The sequence below is a fragment of the Serinus canaria genome, chromosome 1 (assembly GCF_022539315.1).
Source record: "Serinus canaria isolate serCan28SL12 chromosome 1, serCan2020, whole genome shotgun sequence".
Classification (NCBI taxonomy): Eukaryota; Metazoa; Chordata; class Aves; order Passeriformes; family Fringillidae; genus Serinus; species Serinus canaria.
The window spans coordinates 14,307,154-14,329,201 of NC_066313.1; the positions used below are offsets into that span (position 1 = coordinate 14,307,154).

Below are 22,048 nucleotides of genomic sequence, written 5' to 3' on the forward strand. Positions count from 1 at the left end.
TTTCTTTGTTTCGCCTTTTTTTTTTTTGTAATTTTCCATGAAACAATTATTTTCTATTTTTACTCTGATAAGTATTTGTGGATAAAATGTCAATATAGTAAAATAAAAATGTTATACAGCTAATTTGCTTTCTTAATTTTTCAGACATTTGTAATATCTTTCAGGGACAAGCAGTTCAAAAATGCATACTTGCCCTTTATTCGCTTTTCTCTTAAAGTCAGAAGCTCAGTGCAGAAAGAAGGTAAACTCAGCTTATATTCTGAAGATGCATCTTCTTTGACTCAATAATTGGCTATGGGTTTCTACTTTTAAACTGTAACTCAGTGTCCTTTATTTCTGTAGCAGCTTTCTTTAACATCTTAATTGTAAATCTCAGAATGGTGCTTAGATTAAACAAATGATGAAAACTCAGTAGTAGGACAGAACGGAACCCTGTGAAATTATTCTGTTTATGCTTTTGTCAGTGTTTAAATCAGAAAGGTTCATGTTGACCTGTAAATATTGGACTTTTTCATTCCTGCAGATGGCCCCATTTACTTCATGTGGCTCTGCTAGTACTGTCCATGTTAAAAAAAAGATAAAATTCTGATTGTACTGCTCTTTATTTTTACTGAGACACAATTTAATAGTATTCTCATTGTCTTCCACCTGGACTGCCAAATTCAAGACTGAAATATTTTTCATCTTTATACCTACCACATCACTTGATTTGAAAATGTTTATGTTAAGCTTAGCACCAACAACATGCAATTGATGGAAGATACTGGTTTTCAGACATTTCAGTAACTTGTTGGACCTGATGATCTTAGAAGTCTTTTCCAACAAAATTAATATATGATTTTAAAGTTCGCTTACAAGTGCTCTGGTATCATATTAATGGAGGACCTATTTTTCGGCTTTATAGCTATCAGCATCAGTTTCTTTTGGGATTCCTACCATACAGAAATTGTTATTGAAACAACGTAGGGAATTACAACTAACAGCTTGCAATGTCTTTCTTAATTGAGATAAGCTGACTTGGGACTCTGCTGCCTGATCAAGAAACTGTTATATGGTCCATTAACACAGGTTTGGGGGGAATATTTTTACTGACTGGACTGGGATGTCTTGTTCTTCAAGGTCATACATATTCTTAAAGGTTGTGGTTTTAATATTGCTATGTCAGGGCTGTTAAAATATATTTTCATTGATAATGTTTAATTTTTTTCCTTTGGAAAAGTAATTCTTAATACGAATGATGCTAAACAAGAGATTAATTAAAGGAAAGGAATTAATGATTGACTGGTTTTGAGGGTTATAACATGGAACCCATGCATTAGATACATAATTGCTCCATTACATTTTGCCTCATTGCTTCATGACTGGAACCCAGGGAATCTAATCACGCACCAAACTGAAATTTTACCGTCTTGCAATTTTAGAGTATTGACATCTTACCCATTCAAAACTTGAAAGAAATGTTAAAAAATTATGAATAGGGAGAAACAAATATTGTCTGATATTGCAGGAGTCTAATTTTAGTTAAAATTGCCTTTTACTTGTGAAACTGGGCTTCTGAAAACCAAAATGAAATGCTTCTAGTGGCAGTTGTATCAGAAGATGGGTCTGGGGGCTGCAGAACAGTTCTCATTTACTTTGAAAAGACAGAGGAATCAGTTGTTGTGTTTGTGGTTTGTGGCACACAATGTCCATATCTTTTTGTAGGCAGTGTCACTGTAACCAGCTGTGATGGGAATAAAAGAATCCAAAGTAATTGATCATAGTTTTAAGCAACTTACTTGTGCAGCTTCTTAATAAAAATGAAGTCAGTTTAAAAGAGAAGATAGCTATAAAGAAATGATTGGAATCCTCATGTGAATAGTTACCAGAAAAAGCTAAAAACTAAGCTAAATAAAACATTGGTTTTTCATAGTCCAGCAGTTCTTGACTTATAAAACAACTACTAGACATAAAATATTTTAAAAGATCAGTTTTTAGTAATTTTCATGTTGCAGGAGTTGAAATATTTGTTCAGAAAAAAACAGAGAAAAGGCTTGTTTAGTTTAGCACAACTTGGGGGAGACTGAAAATTTGTCAAAATCTTCCATTTTGTCTACTGAATTGCTTCAAGTATTTGTTACTAATTATCTAAATGAGCTCACATAATAAAAAACTTAAACTGTCCATCCATAAGGTCTGAAATCTTAAGACTTTTTTTTTTTACCTCTTCCACCTCCCTTTTAACCTAAATGTATGAAATTAGGATTTAGAAGCTGTATTTCTAGTCCTATAGGACCTACTTCTCAGAATTCACTAATCAATGTAGAATGCCCCCATCTCAGGAGATGAAAAGCAAATTATAGGAATTATATATAAATATAATCAACTACTGATTGTAATGGGAGGAAACATGGATGGCACTAAAAAATCTGTTTCTTAGAAGATTTATTGTTTATTTGAAATTCCTCCTGGTTAGGGAAATGTAATTTAGGATGAAATAATGTGAGTTAGCTGCTTCCCCCTTCACCCTGATAAGATTTGGTTTTTCAATATTCTCATTTTCAAGGACTCTGCAGGAGCTGCTTCATATGAACTGGTTTGCATAAACCTTTGGCTACAGAAGACAATGGGAAACCAGTGCGTTTTATACAAATCTAGTCAGGGTGAAAGCTGGAAACCATGCATGGGAAAAAAATTAGTCAGGAAGAGTGAGAATGCAAGAGATGAGATTTAATGAGATTAACTAGAGATTAACTAGGCACCTGCAGGGTGCAGTTCTTTAAACTTCAGGGTTAGGATAGATAATGGATTGGGCTTTTTTCCTCCATGAAAACAGTGTTTTATTCCAGAAACTCAGAGCTGTGTTATTCCCATATCCTATGGCAAGCCAGCCTGTTGGGCTTCAGTGAAAGTGCCCTGTGTTGAAATCTCTAGTACCCACTTTGATGTCCACAGTGAGAGCAGTGAGAGGAGGTTAGGAACAGTCAGGATGCAAAACTCACTGTGAAACTCGACTTGTGTCAGGATGGAAAAGCCTCAATTATTTTAGAAAACAGGTTTCAACAATTGGTTTAATTGTTACTCCTGTAATATTTTGTCAAAAGGAGGGTAGTTCTTCAAGGAGAGGCAGTAACCAGACAGAGCACAATATCATACCAATAGCTGGTTTAGGGTACTAAACTGGCATCAAACTGGAAATAGCAATATGAATTCATATTATTAAAACCAGACAGGTGGCAAGAGAGTTTTGCCTTAGACGAGAAGGCAAACTAGACTGCATTGGTAGGTACAAAGAAAATAGATGACCTCTGCTGAGGTAGTGAAGGGATGTCCAAGACTGATTGGTGTTGAGGGACCGAACATGTCCTGACAGAAAAATGCTGTTGCAAGTTTATAAAAATACATAAATACATATATATGTGCAGGGCAAGGGGTGTCCCTCCAAATTTGCTTGGTCAGATAGTATTACTTGCATTGGACTTCACCAGGCAGTAGAGAAAGCTGAAATGGGTGAGTGCTTTAATTTTTTGTTTATTCTTAAGACAGACCTAGCTGAAGAGAGCAAATGGAGGGAAGAAATAAAAACTTCCTTAGAGGTGCAAAGCTGCTCAGAAATGCCACCTGTCAGGCTGGAGGACTTGTTAAATAGACCACATATAAATGCAGGTAGAGTACTGATGTTGGTTGAAGGTGCAGGCAAGCCAGAAGGAATGGAAACAGAGCCATCACTGAGAAACAAAAATGCAGGGAAGCAAAGAATTGCCTGATTCAGCCCAAGCAGTTCTGAGAAAAGCTTAGTGAGAGCTGGAGCTGCAGGTTGGGAACAGCCTGGCGTGCCAAAGGACTGTCTTCTCTTGGCTCCCTCTCTCACAGAGCCTTTCTAACTAAACCAGATGGTGTCAGGGTAGTTCTTGGTTTTTTTCTCACCAGCTGCTGTCTGAAGCAACTGGCATTGATTATCCCCTTGGGCTAGGAAGTAAATAGATAAATGCAGTTTCTCCTATTACCATTTCCATCAGTGGACACCTAGAAATATGTATTCTGTTATTATTTGTGTTTCAATGAAGGGGCCTGAAAAACCTACCCTGATTAAACTTTGGGTATTCTATGCAGAATTGTTTTCAGTATCAGCTAACAGATATGTCGTGAGCACTGATCCTGGGGAGCAGCTTCCAACAGGCTATTGTACCACAGTGTTATTCAATGTATTATTTCAAATTACCAATTAAGGACTTTAATCTTGAAGCCTCTGCCTGCTGGGGAATCTTGTATTTCATTTTTTTAACTGTATTTGGCCTTGTGATTACCTAGGATGCCATGGTTTGACACTGGCCCAATGCCAGGCACCCACAGCTGGGCAGAGGAGGGAAAAGGGAAAAAAAGTTAACCAAGGATTCCTGAGTTAAGGACCAGCAGAAAACACTTCAAGGACAAAACAGGCTCAACTTTAGTTGCAAAGTGAAATTTATTACTAAGAGAGTCACAGGAGGATAATGAAAAGTAAAATAAGCCCTGAAAACACCTTCTCCCCCCCAGCCCCTCCTTCCTTCCCACTGACAGTGCAGGGAGACAGGGTGCAGGTTTGGTCAGTTCACCACTGAGATTTTCTTCCACTGCTCCAGGAGTGGAGTCCATCCCCTGTGAGGCCACGGGGTCCCTCCCACGGGAGAGAGTTCTCTGTGAACTTCTCTGGGCTGGGTCCACTCTCACCAGCAGCAGCCGTACCACACCTGCTGCAAACATGGGTTCCCCCCTTGGGCACACAGCCTCCCAAAATTGCTGCATCGTGGCTCTCTTCCACGGGGTGCAGTCCTCCAAGGACAGGCTGCTCCAGCCTGGGAGCAGGAGCCCTCTCTCTTCTCTGGGTCTTCCACTGGATCACAGCCTCCTCCAGGCATCCACCTGCTCCAGCATGGGCATCTCCCCCATGGGCTGTGGGTGGATCTCTGCATCCCCCATGGATCCATGGCCAGCAGGGGGACAACCTGCTTCACCGTGGCCATCACCATGTCCTGCAGAGGAGGCTGGGATCCAGCACCTGGAATACCTCATCCACCTCCTTTTCCACTGACCTTGGTGTCTCCATGTTGTTTCATCACATGTTCTCACCTCTTCCCCTCCTCTGACTAGAAGCAAAAACTTGTGACTTTGTTTTGATTTCCTTCTTAAATATGTCATCACAGAGGTGTTACCAACCTCTCTCGTTGGCCCAGTTTTGTCCAGCAGCATATCCATCTTCAGAGCCATCAGCCATTGGCTTTGCCAGACATGGTGGGAAGCTTCCAGCATCTTCTCACAGAAAAAAAGGAGGGGGGGGCCAGCATCACTGTGGCCCCCCTGCTGCCAAAAACCAGGCTGTGCCAAACCAATACATAAGAGCTCTCACTAGAAATGTATACTGGTAATGCTCTACACTTTTCCATTGCTCGAGCCACTGATGACAATTTTGTTTCAACCAGGAACCAAATAAAAATTTGTTCACTGCAGAGAAACACAAACTTCATACCAGCTCAATATGACTTTCACAAATAATTTTGGAATTACCGGAGCTATCTACTTTATTTAAGCACTTTGTTCCTTCCTTTTACTTATATGACCTTTAAAAGTCTTCAGTGAAGTGCAAGTACAGCAGGCAAAAGTATTCCTTTTTCCTGACAGTGGTCCCAGAGAGTGTGCTAGCTCAGCACCTGCCTTTTGCCAAGGGACATTGGTGCCAAAATAAGTCCAGAAGTCACTCTCTCCTGGGAAGCTTTGCTTTTTCCTTTCTTCCAAAAGACATGCTGTGTGTGCAGACTCATTTTCAGGAGATATTTTCGACATCTTTTAATCTAGTTTGTGTCTAGAAAATGCATTTTTTCCCCATGACCTTCAGGGCAATCAGTTTTCTGTATGGAAAAGAGGCAATTTCCCTTTGCAAAGCTTAACTTAGACAATGAAAAAATGCCTGTCACTTGCTGGAACTGTAAATCTTTGGTCATTAAACAAAATCTTAATTGAAATCCTGGCTGTAGTGGTTCAGCAAACCAATAATAGGTGTAAGAGAAGCAAACATAGATATTACCAAGTAGGATCTCATGCAGCTTCTTTCCCAAAAGATGAGCTCAACTGTACCTATAGAGATTTCTGGCTAAAAAAAATTTGAATAAATAGTCTTCAGCCCCAGGAAAAGAAACCTTTTTTCAATGCTGATCTGAGACTGAGAATTTCTTTACCTATCTTCTTTGACAAGGATTTCTCCACCCACACCTATCACACATTCAGAATTCAATATGCATTCTTTCTTGTCAAAGAAGAAATCCTGATGTGCTTCCCACTAGTCTGTGTGTTCTAGAATTGTCCATGGTACTCTACAGCAATTCTGGATAGCTTTCAGAAAGAAATACAATTGTGCTTTATGCCTTGATCATATGAAATCCATTAGGTTCTTGCATAGTAATACATGTTGGCAGCCTGTGACAATTATAAACATGTTGATTCAGTGTTGTGTTGTACCTGCTTTGCCTTTTAATGAGGAGCCTGTAGTCTTAATGGTAAATTAAAATGCAATTACTATCACCAGAAGGACCAGGAAGGAAACATTCTCAGCAGCCAGCCCTTCAGTATGACTGCTGTCACCTCCAGCCCCCATAAGAGCTGATGCTGAAGCTTCATTCTTGTAAGATTAAAAGAAAAACTCCACTGTGCTGAGCTCTGTCCCTCAGCTGCGCTGCTGTGCCTCACTCTTTCTCATTTCGTCTGTGAAGAATTTACAGTCACAAGAAATAATTAAAATACAACTTCATTGGATATGAATCTTGGTAATGCTCTTGAAGAAGGAGGTCATTGCTTGCTTTCAGATTATGGAAAGTTACAATTTTCTTACAATTTTTTTATTTCAGAAGAACTGAGGTGATTTTCTGTGTACTGTAGTGGGGGGAACTTACTTTTGGGTGGAAAGTAACTTCTTAAAAAGAAGTCCTGCTCCACTACCAGCATTTCCCAGCTGATGTCACACTGACAATAGATTCAAGCACACCAGAGGTCACCAGCACTCCTTATAAAATCTAGTGATGTTCCTGAACAGAGACATGTCCTGGGGTTGCAGGAGCGAGATGCATCGACACACACAGCAGAGCTGAAGGCTGAGCATGGGCACCACTGGGCAGCTGAGCCCCACTGGGAGGGGGCAGAACAGGTGTGGGCAGGGGGCTGGTGCAAGGACATATCCCAGCAGCCTGACAGCCCAGCCCTTCTGTAAGAAACAGGAGGCCTGGGACCCCCAGTCTGAATTTGCAGCGAGTCTGGAACAACTGTTCTGAGAAATATCAATAGTTCATTTGTTTTTACTGGATTTTTGATGTGCCCCTTCACACTGTTTTGTCCCAAAGCCTAGCACAGAGCTTCCCATTTGCTACTGCTGCACCTTCACCTTTCCAAAGCTGCCTGGTTGGGTTCAACCTTTCTGGGCAAGTGAACATCTCTCCTTCTCCTTTCCACCACCTCCAGCTGCTGGCTGTAAGCACAGAGCTTTTGTCTTCCTTGCTGGAGGCAAGGTATATCTCCTGGAACAGCAAGTAGTGAATTAAATTAATCAGTTGAAAATGGCTCTTTTCAATCCAGGATTTTTCCAAGTATATGAAAATTATTCCCATCCTTCCCAAATAAGTACTTTGGTTGCCTGTTGCATTGCAAGCTGAACATGAACCCAGTCATAAATAACAAATCCAGCTCACCACCACAAACCAGCCTTTGGGCTGACTGACAGAGGTTTTGACAAATAACAACTCTCCCAGAACACAAGCATTTGACTGGTTAAGAGTCTGGGGCGCAGAGTTTAGACCAATGTCTGTGTAGCACCGGGAGTCTTTGAATTGCCTGTGAAATGGTGACAGATACAATAACCCAGGCTGTTTGCTGATGACCAAGGGGAGTTTTGTCGTGTGTTATGTCTCAGACACATGAACATCATGGGTGCTATTAATGTAATACGTGGTGATCCCTGACATGAGGACTAGCAGTCCAAGGACCCACGGAAATTGCGGAGAGAGACGGAGCGAAAAGCTGAAAGAGGCCAGGAAGAGCCAAAAATAGGCAGCAAAGGCTGCAGGAGCTAGCTTTGAAACAAAGGTCACAGGAAATCACAGCCAAAGGGCTGTGGGGAAAAGAAACTGGAGAAGTTAAAAAAGCTAAAAAGAAAGAGGCTGGAAAAGAGCCCGAAAATAGGCAGCAAAGGCTGCAAGGATACAAATAGCAATGAGGATTGCAAGTCAAAGCCAAAGGGGTGTGTGGAAAAGAAACTGGAGAAGTTGAAAATAGAAGAAAAACCCCACAGGAGACCATGGGCACCTGGATTTCAACGTCAGAAAACCCCACAGTACAGGTATGGAAAATTTTCTTTAAGGAATGGAATATAGACTATGATGAAGAAGCATTATTTAGATTAATTACATGGGCAAAACCCCTCAGACTTGACACAACAAAAGAAATTGCTTTTGACCTTAATACTTAGGAACTAACTTTATATTAAAAGCAGCCTTGAAGGGGGAGTGTCATGATTCGCTAGTACAAGCAGGGGCTGTGATGGTTTGTTAACTGATCTCAGAGTGCAAAAAACAACACAGAGGGGATTTCAGTATTAATCAAAACAAATGTACCTTTTATTGAGTGCTCACAGCAAAATGCGATAGAAGGATTAGAAAGGAAATAAAGGATAGAGAGAGAGAGAAAGAGGGGGAGGGGAATACAGCTACCAACGGAGAGATGAAATCCTCGTGGTCCGGCCAACAGATCCATCCTGACACGTCGGGGAGAATTCCAAAGTCTCTGGTTTACTAGGGGGTCTTTTACAGTCCTCTGCTGGGAGGGGAACAGGTAAAAGACAATGGAGAATGAGTCCATTGAAAACAGGGACAGACAGTCCATGCTCGGAAGCAGGGCAAGTCAATTTCAGCAGTGAGTGGGACCCATTGTTCTTGGTCCAGCGAACACATCTGCAGGCAACGCTTGGCAGACATCCTGCTTCAGCCAGCCCAGTGCCCCTGTGTCAGAATTGTGAGGGTCTCAGTCTCAGTCCTTGGGAGGGGCCTTCAATCTCCATCTGTCACGGTGGTCGTGAGGCAGATGAGGGATTTTCCATGGGGGATCACTGAAGTTACCCCAGAAAGTCAGGCTTTCTGCAAAGCGGGTGGCATCTGGCCAAGAGGTGGGGAAATTCATGGGTGTGAAAAACACCAACCACTTGTTTGAAAATCGTAAAAGTTTAATAGTAATAAAATGGTTGTAAAAATAGTAATAAAAATTAGAGTACTAAGAATTTGGACAATCAGAGTTAGGACAATAAAGGACAATAAAAAAGCAAAGAATTATGAATGTTTGGATGCTTTCCTCTTGAAAGCTAACAAAGGATTAACTCTTAAAAGCAATAGCCTGTTGCATATTCATATATTTCATATATGATTCAAAAATTCTTTTCAAACAAAGGGTGTTTTCTGGTTATTGTCAACTTCCCTTCCTCATCTTGCAAATCAGTCATCTCAGCCCCCACCAAGTCTGGTCCTTCACGATAAGGAGGCAATAATTCTTCTCTTGGACATCTTGGTGCCTTGTTGCTGTTGTCTCTGTGCGAAGAATTTCTTGAGCCAATTAGAAAAAGTATCTTACATGGCATAGTTTATATTTTAATATTACGTTATAGCCAAAAACTATATTTAACACACTACTAAAAAGGATTAAGACAGTATAACTTTCTAACATATCACATATAATATTCATTTTAATATTAGTGAAAAGCCAACCATATAATACTCATTTTTCACAATGGGCTATTGTGATGAGCGGGGATCGTGAAGCAGGTATAAGACACAGCAAGCACACCTGCAAACAATCACTTGGCGAGCATCCACCTCGAGCAGGCCGGAACTCCAGCCAGGGTCTTCAGGGTCTTGGTCTCTCTCCTTGTGACAGTGGTGAGGCAAATGAGGGAAACTTTGGACTGTCTCTTACAGGGAGGAAAATGCAATAAGAGTTATAAAACCATGGAGGCTCATTTTAGATTTAATAAGACTAGTAAATACTAAGCTATATAGGGAGGAAAGCACACCAGATGAGTTTTCGGGGGGAATGCGTGCCTTTCTAAGCCCCAAAAGCATGTGGGGGAACACATGGCCAGCCATGCTGCCTCACCTGGCCAAACTGCACTGAATTACTCCCCTGCATCAGCACTGCTCCCAAGAGATCTGTGAAAAATGCCAATCACTTGTTTTTTTTCAATTTTAAAAGTTTAATAGTAATAAGATGGTTATAAAAATAGTAATATAATTAGAGTAATAAAAATTTTGACAATTAGGATTTAGGACAATACGAGACAATAAAAACACAGAGTTACAGATGTCTGGGTGCCTTTTTCTGGGTAAAATAAGCCTGAGAAAAGGACACACAGTTAACAGAGGATTAACCCTTAAAAACAACAGCCTGTTGCATATTCATACACCTCATACATGATGCATAAATTCCATTCAAACAAAGCATTCTGTCTGGTCAGTGTCAGCTTTTTCCTATTAATCATAACGACGTCTTCAGAGCTGAGTGAGGCGGGAAGAAGTTAGCTTCTGATAAAAGAGCAATAAATACATTTTCTCTGAAAGATTTAGGTGTCCTGTGACTGCTATCTCAGTGCGAGTTCTCTCTTTAAAAAAAGTGTCATACATAGCATAGTTTCTATTTGAACATTTTGTTATAACCCAAAACTAAATTTAAGAGAATTATTACAGAATAACGTTCTGACACAACACATATAATATTCCTTTTAATATTTGCGAAAATCCAATCATAAAATACCCATTTTTCACAATATCCATGCCCTGCAGCTCCCCAGCACGGAGAGGCACCGCTGTGCAGCGAGATGGAGGGGGGCGGCGGGGTCCCGACCGGCAGCGGGGATGCTCCCATGCCAAAGTGCCATGCGGGGCTGGGGGTCCGATACAGGCACCCATGCCAAAGGGCCATGCTGTGAAAAATGTGTATTTTATTATTGGCTTTTCGCAAATATTAAAATGAATATTACATGTGTTATGTCAGAAGGTTATGCTGTTTTCATTTTTTTAGTAGTGTGTTAATATATAGCTTTAGGTTATAGCAAAATGTTAGAATAGAAACTGTGCTATGTAAGATACTTTTTAAAAGAAAGGACTACTAGCAAGATAGCAGCCACAGGACACCTAAATCTTTCACAGAAAGAGAATTTATTGCCCCATTATCAGAAGAAGCTGACTTCTTCCTGCCTCGCTCAGCCCTGAAGACGCCCTTAGGATTGATAGGAAGAAGCTGACACTGATCAGACAGAATCCTTTGTTTGAATGGAATTTATGCATCATGTATGAAGTGTATGAACATGCAAGAGGCTATTGTTTTTAAGAGTTAATCCTCTGTTAATGTGTGTCCTTTTCTCAGGCTTATTTTGCCCAGAAAAAGGTACCCGGAGGTCCATAACTCTTTAATTGTCTCATATTGTCCTAATCCAAATTGTCCAAATTTTTATTACTCTAATTATATTACTATTCCCCCCAGCCCCTCCCTCATTCCCACTGACAGTGCAGGGAGACAAGGTGCAGGGATAGTGGTCAGTTCATCACCAAGATTTTCTTCCACTGCTCCAGGAGAGGATATAACCATTTATAACCATTTTATTACTATTAAACTTTTAAAATTTTAAAAACAAATTATTAGTGTTTTTCACAATGCGGAGCTGGGAGATCCGATACCGGCACCCCAAAATTGCCCCCCAGTGCCGGGAGCGGGCAGCTGCTGCAGAGATCATCCGCAGAGATCAGCCGCATTTGCCGGCGCCGTGGCTGCGGGCATTATTCAGGCAGCCGCCACGGTCCCGGCAAGCTCGGCAGCCCCGGCAGCTCCGAGACACCGAGCGGTCACCGTGAGGGCCCCGCCGCCAGCCGCCATGGGACCGCCGGGCCGAGAGGGGGTCCCTTGTCGCCATGGAAATGCTCGGTCCGCCCCTGCCCGGAGCTGATTGGCTCCGCCATCATACCACGCCCATAGCCCCGCCCCCGCAATCAGGGCCTGCCTGCCACGGCGACGCGGGGGTGAGGCCCGATTTGATGTCACTACAAATGCCCGGGTGTTGTTTACGTCACATCCGGAAGCACGCCGGAAGCAGGAAGCTCCAGCCCCATGATGCAGAGCCCGGTCCCGGCACCGAGCCCAGCCGGGCACAGCAGTCACTGCCATTGTCACAGCACCACGGCAGCTACAGGCAAGGTCCAACAAGCTGGGGAACTCCCTACAACCCTGTCAACACCAGCTCCAGCCCCTGGGATGTTCCGAGCAGGAAACGCCCCCAGCTGAGACCCAGTGACCCTCTGGGTGGGGGTAAACAGAAGGCTCTAGACTGTGGAGATGTAGAAGGGGCTGAGCTGACTTCATCATCAGAGACCTGGCAACAGGGTGGGGGAATGATTCCAGCATTCCCAGCGGTGTGAGGAAATGGGACAGCACCTGAAAAATACACAGCCTTTAATTGGCAAATCCTCTCAGAACTACGCTAGCTAGCTGCTAAACATGGGCTGCTGTTGCAAATATGCTGCGATTTATAACTACTACTGAATTAACCCCGTGTGATATGAAGTAGATTGTGCAACTGCTTGGTACTCCAGTGCAATACGTAATGTTCAAATCGAGCAGGAAAGCTTATGCAGAAGATCAGGAACTAAAGAAATCAAGAGCTTTGAACCCATGTTTCGTTCCATATTTCAAAACCTCTAATAAGCTGATAGCATATGATGAAGATAAAAATACTGAAGAGGTATCACACAAGAATTACAAAAGTGTACAGTTGTTTGTTAAAAATGCCTTAGAGTTCATAGTGCAATATTTGTCACTGCTGTTTGCATTTATTAAAATCAGACTCCTTAAGCCTATGGTATCTGATTTTACTAAGGTTATTAAGAGAGTATTACATTTCTCTCTCAGTCATGGGCTGCTGTGTATCAAAGAGATGGTAGGATATATATATTAATAATTTGGCTCTTAGTATTCCTAATAGCCCTGCTTGCATTATTACTAGATCAAACCTGAAGATTCAAAGAATATAATCATCTTAACATTCTAGGTCCATTGACACATACACAGAATATTAATTTACTAAATTCATAGGCAAATTTCAACTACAAAGCCTCTAACCAAGAATTTACCACCTATCATAATTTTAAAACCTAAAGTCACCTGTTAGTGCCAATAACAAAATTTCTAACTCCTAATAAAAGGAAAAAAGTAGACTGCTTGCCCTGTTATTCATGTTAACAAAATTTTCTTGCACTAGAATACTGTTCAAAACCAATGTTTCGTTCCTTTTCTTATTTACTCTACAAAGAAAAAAGGGGGGAAAAGGTTGGGGTGAATGCATTCCCCCTTTTGAGTCTTAAGTAATGTTATGTTCTCATGTTTCACAATGAATCATGTAACAGTACAACGATCCTAAACCCAAGATAAAAGCATTACAATGGACACTGGGAGCCACAGACACCAGCCCTTTGTCAGACACCATGAGCCATTTAACCAAAACAACTGATAACTGCCTCATAGAAATCTGGAACTTTTGAAATGACAGTTCATATAAAGACTGTTTGTTTACAAATTGCCTTATCTTTTAAGTTTGTTTTTTCTTACAGCCCTAAAGTTGAATGTTTCAGAGTTCTCTAATCTCAGTTCTGAGTAAAGATATAACTTACAGCTTTGCTTACAAACTATTTTTCATGTTTACACACTGTTTTTCTGTTTAAAAATTGTTTTTTTCTAGCAGGTAGACTTTCTTTAACAGTTTTAGGAGTTAAGTAGCTTGTTGTTGTTAAAATAAGCTAATTTGTAAACTAACCATTAAGAAATTCTTACCTGCAGGCTCTAAACCAAAATGCTGCAGCTTCACTAATAGATAATTCATGCAAATTAAACCATACTATTTTCTGTCATCCTGTTTGCTAGGGACTCCTACAAATAGATGACAGAGAACAAGTCACAATTTTTAGTAAAGAAAAATTTTAGGGTGAGATGTTGCATTGCAAGCTGAACATGAGCCCAGTTATAAATAACAAATGCAGCCCACCTCCACAAACCAGCCTTTGGGCTGACTGACAGAAGCTTTGACAAATAACAACTCTCCTAAAACACAAGCATTTACTGTTAAGAGTCTGTGGGGTGTAGAGTTTAGACCAATGTCTGTGTAGCACCGGGAGTTTTAAATTTGCCATGAAATGGTGTTGGATAAACAATAACCCAGGCTGTTTGCTGGTGACCAAGGGGAGTTTTGTCATGTGTTATGTCTCAGACACATGTACATCACACGTACATCATGTTATTAATGTAATGGTTGCCTGCTGTGAGAGCTTTGAGCTGAATTAGAGTAAGATGGTCACCTGGAGTAAGACTAAAATCATTAATCATTGCTCTCCTCTCTTCCTTTGGATGAAAGTGGCAGGCTGCAGCATTTACAGCACCAGAGCCTCAGCAGGCAGGACCGCTCTCTGTGAGCCTGCAAGGGGAAGGTTGATGGCTGTGCCCTGGAAGGGCACACCATGGCCTCCAGGCACTCCTAACTCAGGGTGAGAAAAAAGGCTTCCCCCATGATGCTTTGTAATGACATGTTAATTACCCCCAGTTGTGTCCTCCCCATTGGCCTTCCCTACCCCTTTTACCCTTATATGTTCACATTCTAGCAAGTTCTTTATTCCCTGTTTTCCCATTGGTTCTCATATCCCTACCTATTCACACTGGCACTCCCTTTTGGTTCCTACCCTTTGTACCACCCCTGTGCCCTCAGTTCATTGGGCCCTGGTGCTCTTCTCCTCCCCCTCTTACCCATACTTAAACCTGGACTCTCCTTTCCTTCTGGTCTTTTAGCCCTGGACCCTTTCTTTGTGTGGCTTCAATAAACCCCATGGAAATTCCACCCAGGAGACCCTTCCTGCGTTTCATTCACCGGGAGCTATCCATGGCTATGTGCATGGGCTGAGTGGTTGTTTGCCTGCCTGCCTGAACGCCTTCGACAGAGGATGCTTTCAGGCAGGCAGTGGTGACTCACCACCCTGCCATGCTCCTGCAGTGTGATACAGCACAGCACCAACAGCACCCTCCTCTCCCTGACACTGATCTGTTCTCTGCCATTTTCAGTGGCCTGATTGAAGCACATGGTGAGAAACGCCATTCACTTGTTTTAAAATTGTAAAAGTTTAATTGTAATCAAATGGTTGTAAAAATAGTAATAAAAATTAGAGTAATAAGAATTTGGACAATCAGAGTTAGGACAATAAAGGACAATAAAAAACCAAAGAATTACGAATGTTCAGATGCTTTCCTCAAAAAAGCATGGCTCACTAACAAAGGATTAACTCTTAAAAGCAATAGCCTGTTGCATATTCATACATCTCATGCATGATTCAAAAACTCATTTCAAACAAAGGGTGTTTTCTGGTTATGGTCGACTTCTCCCCCCTTCCTTTTGTAAATCGTGGTCAGGCTCCATGGAGTCTGCAAGGAGACTAGTTCTTCCCAATAAGGTGGCAATAATTATTTCTCTTTGGGATTTTAGTGTCTTGTTGCTGTTATCTCTGTGAGAAGAATTTCTTGATTATCTCATCTCTTTCTTGAGCTAGTTAAAAAGTATCTTACATAGCACAGTTTCTATTTTAACATTATGTTATAACCTAAAACTATATTTAACACCCTACTTAAGAGAATTAATACAGCATAGCTTTCTAACATAACATATAATATTCATTTTACTATTGTGAAAAGCCAATAAAAATATGCATTTTTCACACACATCTACTGAATTAAAGTGGGGGAAAAGGAGGGGTGGGGAGGGAAGCTGTGAAGCTGTAAGGTATGTGTGCCTCCTGTGTCACAGAACTGTGCTCCCATGTATTTGCTGGAGAAGCACTCAGAATTCCCTGTGTCCATGGGTGTTGCTGCAGCTTTCTTTCTACTAACCTTGGGTTCTCTCTGTCTCTTGATGGTAAAATCCTGGGTGCATGTGCCTGACAAAATGGATGAAGGGTATATGTTTTCTTAAGTGCAGATACAAATAGCAGGGAAATTAATAGAAGATTGCAGTATTAATAATTTGAATTAAAAATTGCAACATAATCTTTAAAATTCCTACTCATTTGTGCATGATTCCAGCTTCCTAATGAGCTGTGTCAAAAGATTTATGATCTTTTTACCTCTTCAAAAGTGGGGCCATTTTTATTAAAAAAACATTCCAGTTATGTTATGGCACAACTCCATTTTTTTAGCAAATGGGGGAGAGGGGGATCCCTTCAGCTGCAGCTCCCATAGCAGCAGAGATGCCCTGGCCTGGCTGGGCTGCAGCTTCTGCTGAGAGAGGCAAGAGCCCTGCCAAGGGCACAGCACTGCCACCTTCAGCAGCTTGTTTTCTTCTACACTTCTGTCATTCTCTACAAAGCTACAGTCAGGGTTTTCTGGGAGGAGAAAGACCTTTCCTGGCACTTCCAGCAGCACACTGACAGTCAGCTTGAGCCTTCAGTTTTTGGTTTAATTGCCTTTGATTGCCTCTTGCCTTAACATTTGGTGCCTTTACACCACCTTGCACCTATTCTGCCAGTACTTATTTTTCCTCATTTCTAAAATACACCTGCTGCTTAGTAACAAAGGAGTTAGTTCAGAGTGACCCAGAGCCTGTGGTGCACTGTGCCTTCAGAGATTGTTTCTGCCTGGGAAAGGTTTGCACCTAATCTCCTCTGTGGCACACAGCTCTGACTGGGACACACACACATCGGAGCCTTCCTTCCCTGGACTCAGCCCAGAAGCACTGTCTCCTTGCCCAGGGAGCAAGCATAGCACAGTTGGCCTGAAAACTCACACCCCAAACCTTGTGTATACCAGCTCCCCTCCTGGGTGATGAGTACCATCCACATACCAGCTGTCCAATTAATCACTTGCAGGCATGGAGAAGATGGGGTGTTATAGCCAGAATGGGAAAGAGGCACACACTGCAGCTTTGCACCAATAAACATCTATTGCTGAGTGAAGGAGCTTTCTGAGGCAGCCATTGAATGCTTTAAAAATGTCCAGCTGTTTTGAGCAGAAGGCTTAAACTGTGTGCCTGTAGGAATTCCTGCTGGTTTTTACCCTTGAACTTTGCTTCTCTAACTTGCAAAGCCTCTAAATTTTTGTGTTCTGATCTGTCACTCTTGCTCCCAGTTTTCAACCAGAGTCCTTGTTGTAGAGCTAGCAGCCTCTTCAGCTGGATCCTTTGTTGCCCCACCGTGTCTTGGCTCACTGTAAGTCTCTGTCATGTGGCATGCAATCCTGTGAAAAAATGAATAAAATTTGAGTTGAGATGACTCATTTGAGATGACTGTAATGCAGTGTAAAAGCATTGACAAATTGCATGGCCTGGTCTCACATGACCAGGATAGTGACAAAACCTAATGAAGCTTTTGCTTTTTGGTTGTGTGTCTGGTGAATTAAGAGGCTGGTCCTGTACCCTTGTTAAACAGTTATCATGAGCAAGCTCAGGGCACTCTAAACACTAAAAAAACTTTCCTAATTGTCTGTCAGACAAAAGCGAGTCTATGTTCCTGCTGAGTCAGCTTAGGTTCAATTACTTTTAGCTTGCTGTAGATTCAAGATGGGAACTACTGAAAAATCACTTGGCATTCTGAGGTAGGGTTAACATCTCTTAGTGAGTGGGGGGGAGGGGTGGACAAAGAAGGACAGGAAAGACTGACTGTGTCTTACACCTGGAAAAGAGACACTGTTGACTCTAATGGTCTGGTTAGGATCTGCTGGGGGAGGGGGGTGTAAAATAACCCTCCTGGGAGCCTCCATTTAACCCACTGAAATATTTTTTTCTCAGAGGGATTTTGGTGTATGGAAGATAGATCCCTTTCAGAGCACATCAACCTGCAAGGTCTGTTTCAAAGGTGCACAGGTGCCTGATGGAGATGTAAGAGCACAAATCACTGAGGGCAAGGGGAGGGGTAACCCAAGTAACTCTGCTTGCTCCAAGCTTGAAGATTGAGTATTACTCAGGAGTGAGAGACTAGAGTAGGCAAATCTTAGAGGAGGATGGAGGAAGTCCTCTGAGGAAAGGGAGAAGAGAAAGATGACAGAAGGAAGTGCTGGGATTCTTTTGTATTGACAGTACTTTTACTACAATGACAAAAGCAATGGTCACTAACCACCCTACTGGGGACCAGTGTGTTTGGGGCCCTCAGTGACAGCCACGAGCTCCATATGCCACCAGAAGACTGGTTCCACTTCTGGCTAGAAACATCCATTCCACTTCCACCATGAATGTGGTGAGGGCTTGGAAAAAACATACTGACAAAGGTATGGAATCCAAGGCTGGACCAGATGCCCTGAGTGACAGGAGTCCTTCTGCAGAGGTGTCCATAACTATAATCTGAGGGTCCATGAAAGCCCATAAAGGGGTGGTCAGCCTTGGCAGTCAGTGCCATCAGAGATCCCCTGACCTCAGGATGGGAAGGTGAGCACAGGCCAGGAGCTCCAACAAAGGAAGAGAGCCTGAAGGACTATCTGACAAACTCTGTGCACCACCTTACTCTGGCACTCTTGTCCACCCCAGACTGGGTAATGGTTGGCTGGCAGGCCTGGCAACCTGGTGAGTTGCCCCAGGGCACCAGATCTTCTGATCCCAGAGCTAAGCTCCCAGAAATTGACATGGAACACCAGAGTCACAGCTGATGGTCTTGACTACAGCCACTCCCACTGAGGAGCTGGATGTTTGCCAGGCACACCAAGGGCAGTGAGGCAGTACATGTCCCCGAGCCTCTGGTCACACTCAGACAGGGGCATGGTGGTCACTCAGGAGGAAATCCTGCCATCCTCATCCTCGTGGAAAAGACAGTCCATCACAACAGACATCAGGTATCTTCCTGCCTTCAGGATTAATCTTGCAGCCTTGACCCACTGTCACCGACATGTTTTATGAAAAGTCCTTTCCTTAGGATTTTTCCCCTCCCGAGAAGCTGAGAGGCCTCAGGAACAAACTGTAAACAATTCTTATCTGCTGCTGTGGAATGCAACAGGGGAATCTGTGATTGGCCTCATCAGGCTGTTTCCAGTTACGGGCCAATCACAGATCACCTGTCCGGCCGGTCTCGGTCTGAAAGAAGACTTTGTTATTTCATTCCTTTTTTATTCTTAGCTTAGCCTTGTAGGGAGATCCTTTCCTCTATTCTTTTAGTATAGTTTTAATATATTATCTATCATATACTAACAAATCAAGCCTTCTGATACATGGAGTCAACTTTCTCGTCTCTTCCATCATCCTGGGACCCCTGTGAACAAGACAACAACCCACAGCCCCTTGGAGATCACTCTGTCCACACATGAACAGATAAGCCAGCTTTGTGGCTTATCCAGGTGAATGGATAAGCCAGCTTTGTGGTGCCCCTCAGGAGTCTCATCAGCAAAAACAAAACCAGAGATTTTTCTGGCATTAACCCTTAAAAGGGCAATGATGTGTGTACAAACTGATGTGAGCACCAACAGAGTGACAGGCAAAGGAAAAGACACTGCAATACTTTCTAAAAGGGATGTTGTGTGAATGAGACAGGGTTTGGTGGGGTCACTCGGCTCATGAAAGTGCCAGACTGTATGTGCAGCCAAATTCTTTAGCCCTGAATGCTGGATTATAAATACTCTGAAATAAACACCTTGAATTTAGGTTGTAATGAGTGTGGCAGGACATGTCCTTCCCCTCTACCACAGATAGTTGGTGCATAAAGAATAACCTTGGGTGAAACACTCAGCAAGGGGTCATGTCTGGCACCAAAAGGGCTCAAACCCCAGCTAAGAATCAGCACCTGAGTCTGGAGAGCAGATGTAGGAAGAGATAAAAGAAATATTCTTTACTGAGAGACAGTTTTAAACTATAAAAATAGACAAGTTATCACAGAGGCAGAAGCCTTTTATACCTTGACAAATGTTCAAGACTTCTTCCTGGAGTTTGGATGCAGATTCCATGGTTACTTTCCTGGGAATTGAGGGAAAGGGTCTCGATGTGTGCCTCACCAACAGTTAGATAAGATAGATTGAATCCTAAGTTGTATTTCTTTGCTGGCTGTAATATTAACAGGTACCTTTAACCTCACACTCTATTTGCTTACTAGTAGTTTCTTTTTTGTCTTTATTCCTGTCATTTCCTATTAGTTGGTTTTAAGTCTTATCTCTGTTAGTTTTGTGTCTATTAAATAAGTAAATCATTCTATAATGGACTGAATTAGTCATTATTAAAGAACTTGTGAAAGAGAATGGGTTTTGGGGTGCTGGCTACCTCAATAAAGCTACTGCCTGCTGCCAGAGCCCTGGGCAAAAGGCAAGGACTTACCTAAACCCACATCTATTAGTAACAACTGTAGCTTCACATTTCTCTTCACACACAAAAGCAAAGTACAATAATTTTTCTCTAGAATATTTCCGGGATCCACATTCTGTAAACCTCAGAGAAAGAAAACACTATTCTTATCATTTGCTGTGCCTGTGTTTGTGCCAAAGTAGAATGCAACATGGAGATTATTTACCCAAAGTGATGGAGTTTTGTTTCCTTGGCCTGTCAGGACCCAGGGTGTGTGTGTGGGGGGGACTGTTGGGTGGCAGTCAGGAGATTCTATGCAGAGTGTGCAGTGTGTGCAGGGTTGAGTGCTTGTCAGATTCAGTTTTAGATGTATAGAATAATTTAGTATAATAAAGTAATTAATTAGCCATCTAATATCCACGGAGTCAGATGCATCATCATTGTCTCCCCTCATTGGGGCCATGGCAGGTTGCAATAAACAACGAGGACACGAGATGCCTCAGGACCAGGTGCTTTGATCAGTGGATCCACACTTATTACATTGCATTAATTGCTAAGGTAGGCTGAGCCAGATGTAACACCAGGTTTCTCTTTATCAAAAGCAGCAGCAGCATGAAGTTTCCATTGCGTCTCAGCACTCATTCCTATCCAGAACAGCTTTTATATTTGATGGTTTCCCTGCTCCCCTGCTCTCTTTTCCAGCTGATTGAAGAGCTCTGTCTTACTTAGCCAGGAAAGAACTTGCTTTATTTTTTCAGAATTGAAACTCATGCACTTCCCAATTTCATTAAGTCCTGAGCTTGAAGCAAAACAAAATGAGAAATGTTCTATGTTTACAGATTTCAAGTTAATGAAGACTTTGCTCACAGGTAAGGAAAGGCTATCAGTGCTTGTTGAGGTCTAATTATTTCTTGTTGGAGAAAATCTGATTTTAAGCCAGTGTTTCCTTCAGCTGAGTGCCATTAAAGTAGATTTTTAAAAAGCTACTTTGGAAGAGTTTACAGTTGACATGGTCTGCAGCCAGGTTGGAGAAATATAATCAGAGGAGGTTTATTAAAAAATGCATGGGTTTGTGTTAATGAAGCCAGAGTTTGTTCTTGAGTTGTGTAATAGTCTGCAACACCATAAAACTGAAGGAAACATTCATTACACATTAGCAAAATGCTGAAGACTTTATTGTGTGTATTACAAAATAGTTTAGTCAAACCATATGGAGCCATTTAAAATGCCATTTGGCTGACACTGACTTACCTACGCTGTGCATATATTTAGTGCTCATTATAATTTTAGGGTGAGACACATCTTTTTTTTAATAAGGTTCACTGTGAGATAGAGGCCTATTTTTATAATGGCCTTTGACTTGCAACATTTCTTGAGTTCCGTAGTTAAATTTGAATTTTAAATATGAAAGTCCAAGGTAATGAGAATGTTGTGTGTTTTATAAAGCTCTATGGAGCTGCAGACCTCAAAGAGCTCTAAATTATTTAAAAATAGAAATAATAGCAACATTTTCCATCTTTCTTCACAAAAAGCAAGAGAAATTGTTTGATTAGGTATTGGCTGTGTTTGTGTTTTTACATACTGTAGGACTCAGACAGGGAATTTACTGGGACAGGGAAAAAGTGAACCTCTGTGATGCTTTCTGAGTCTAAAACCCTGACTCCTGTTGTCTTACCTGCACACAAGCACTGAATTTTGAACAAGTATGTATTTTAGGTATGCTAACTTAGTAAGATT

The 22,048-nt window shown here is 41.9% G+C and overlaps 1 long non-coding RNA gene across 1 annotated transcript; it reads left to right on the forward strand.

Annotated features, from left to right (window-relative positions):
• Positions 1–12,106: 12,106 nt before the first annotated feature.
• Positions 12,107–15,300, forward strand: LOC127060150 (uncharacterized). Its single transcript, XR_007778803.1, has 2 exons — positions 12,107–14,567; positions 14,866–15,300. It is a non-coding gene; the product is annotated as an uncharacterized LOC127060150 (long non-coding RNA).
• Positions 15,301–22,048: the final 6,748 nt, after the last annotated feature.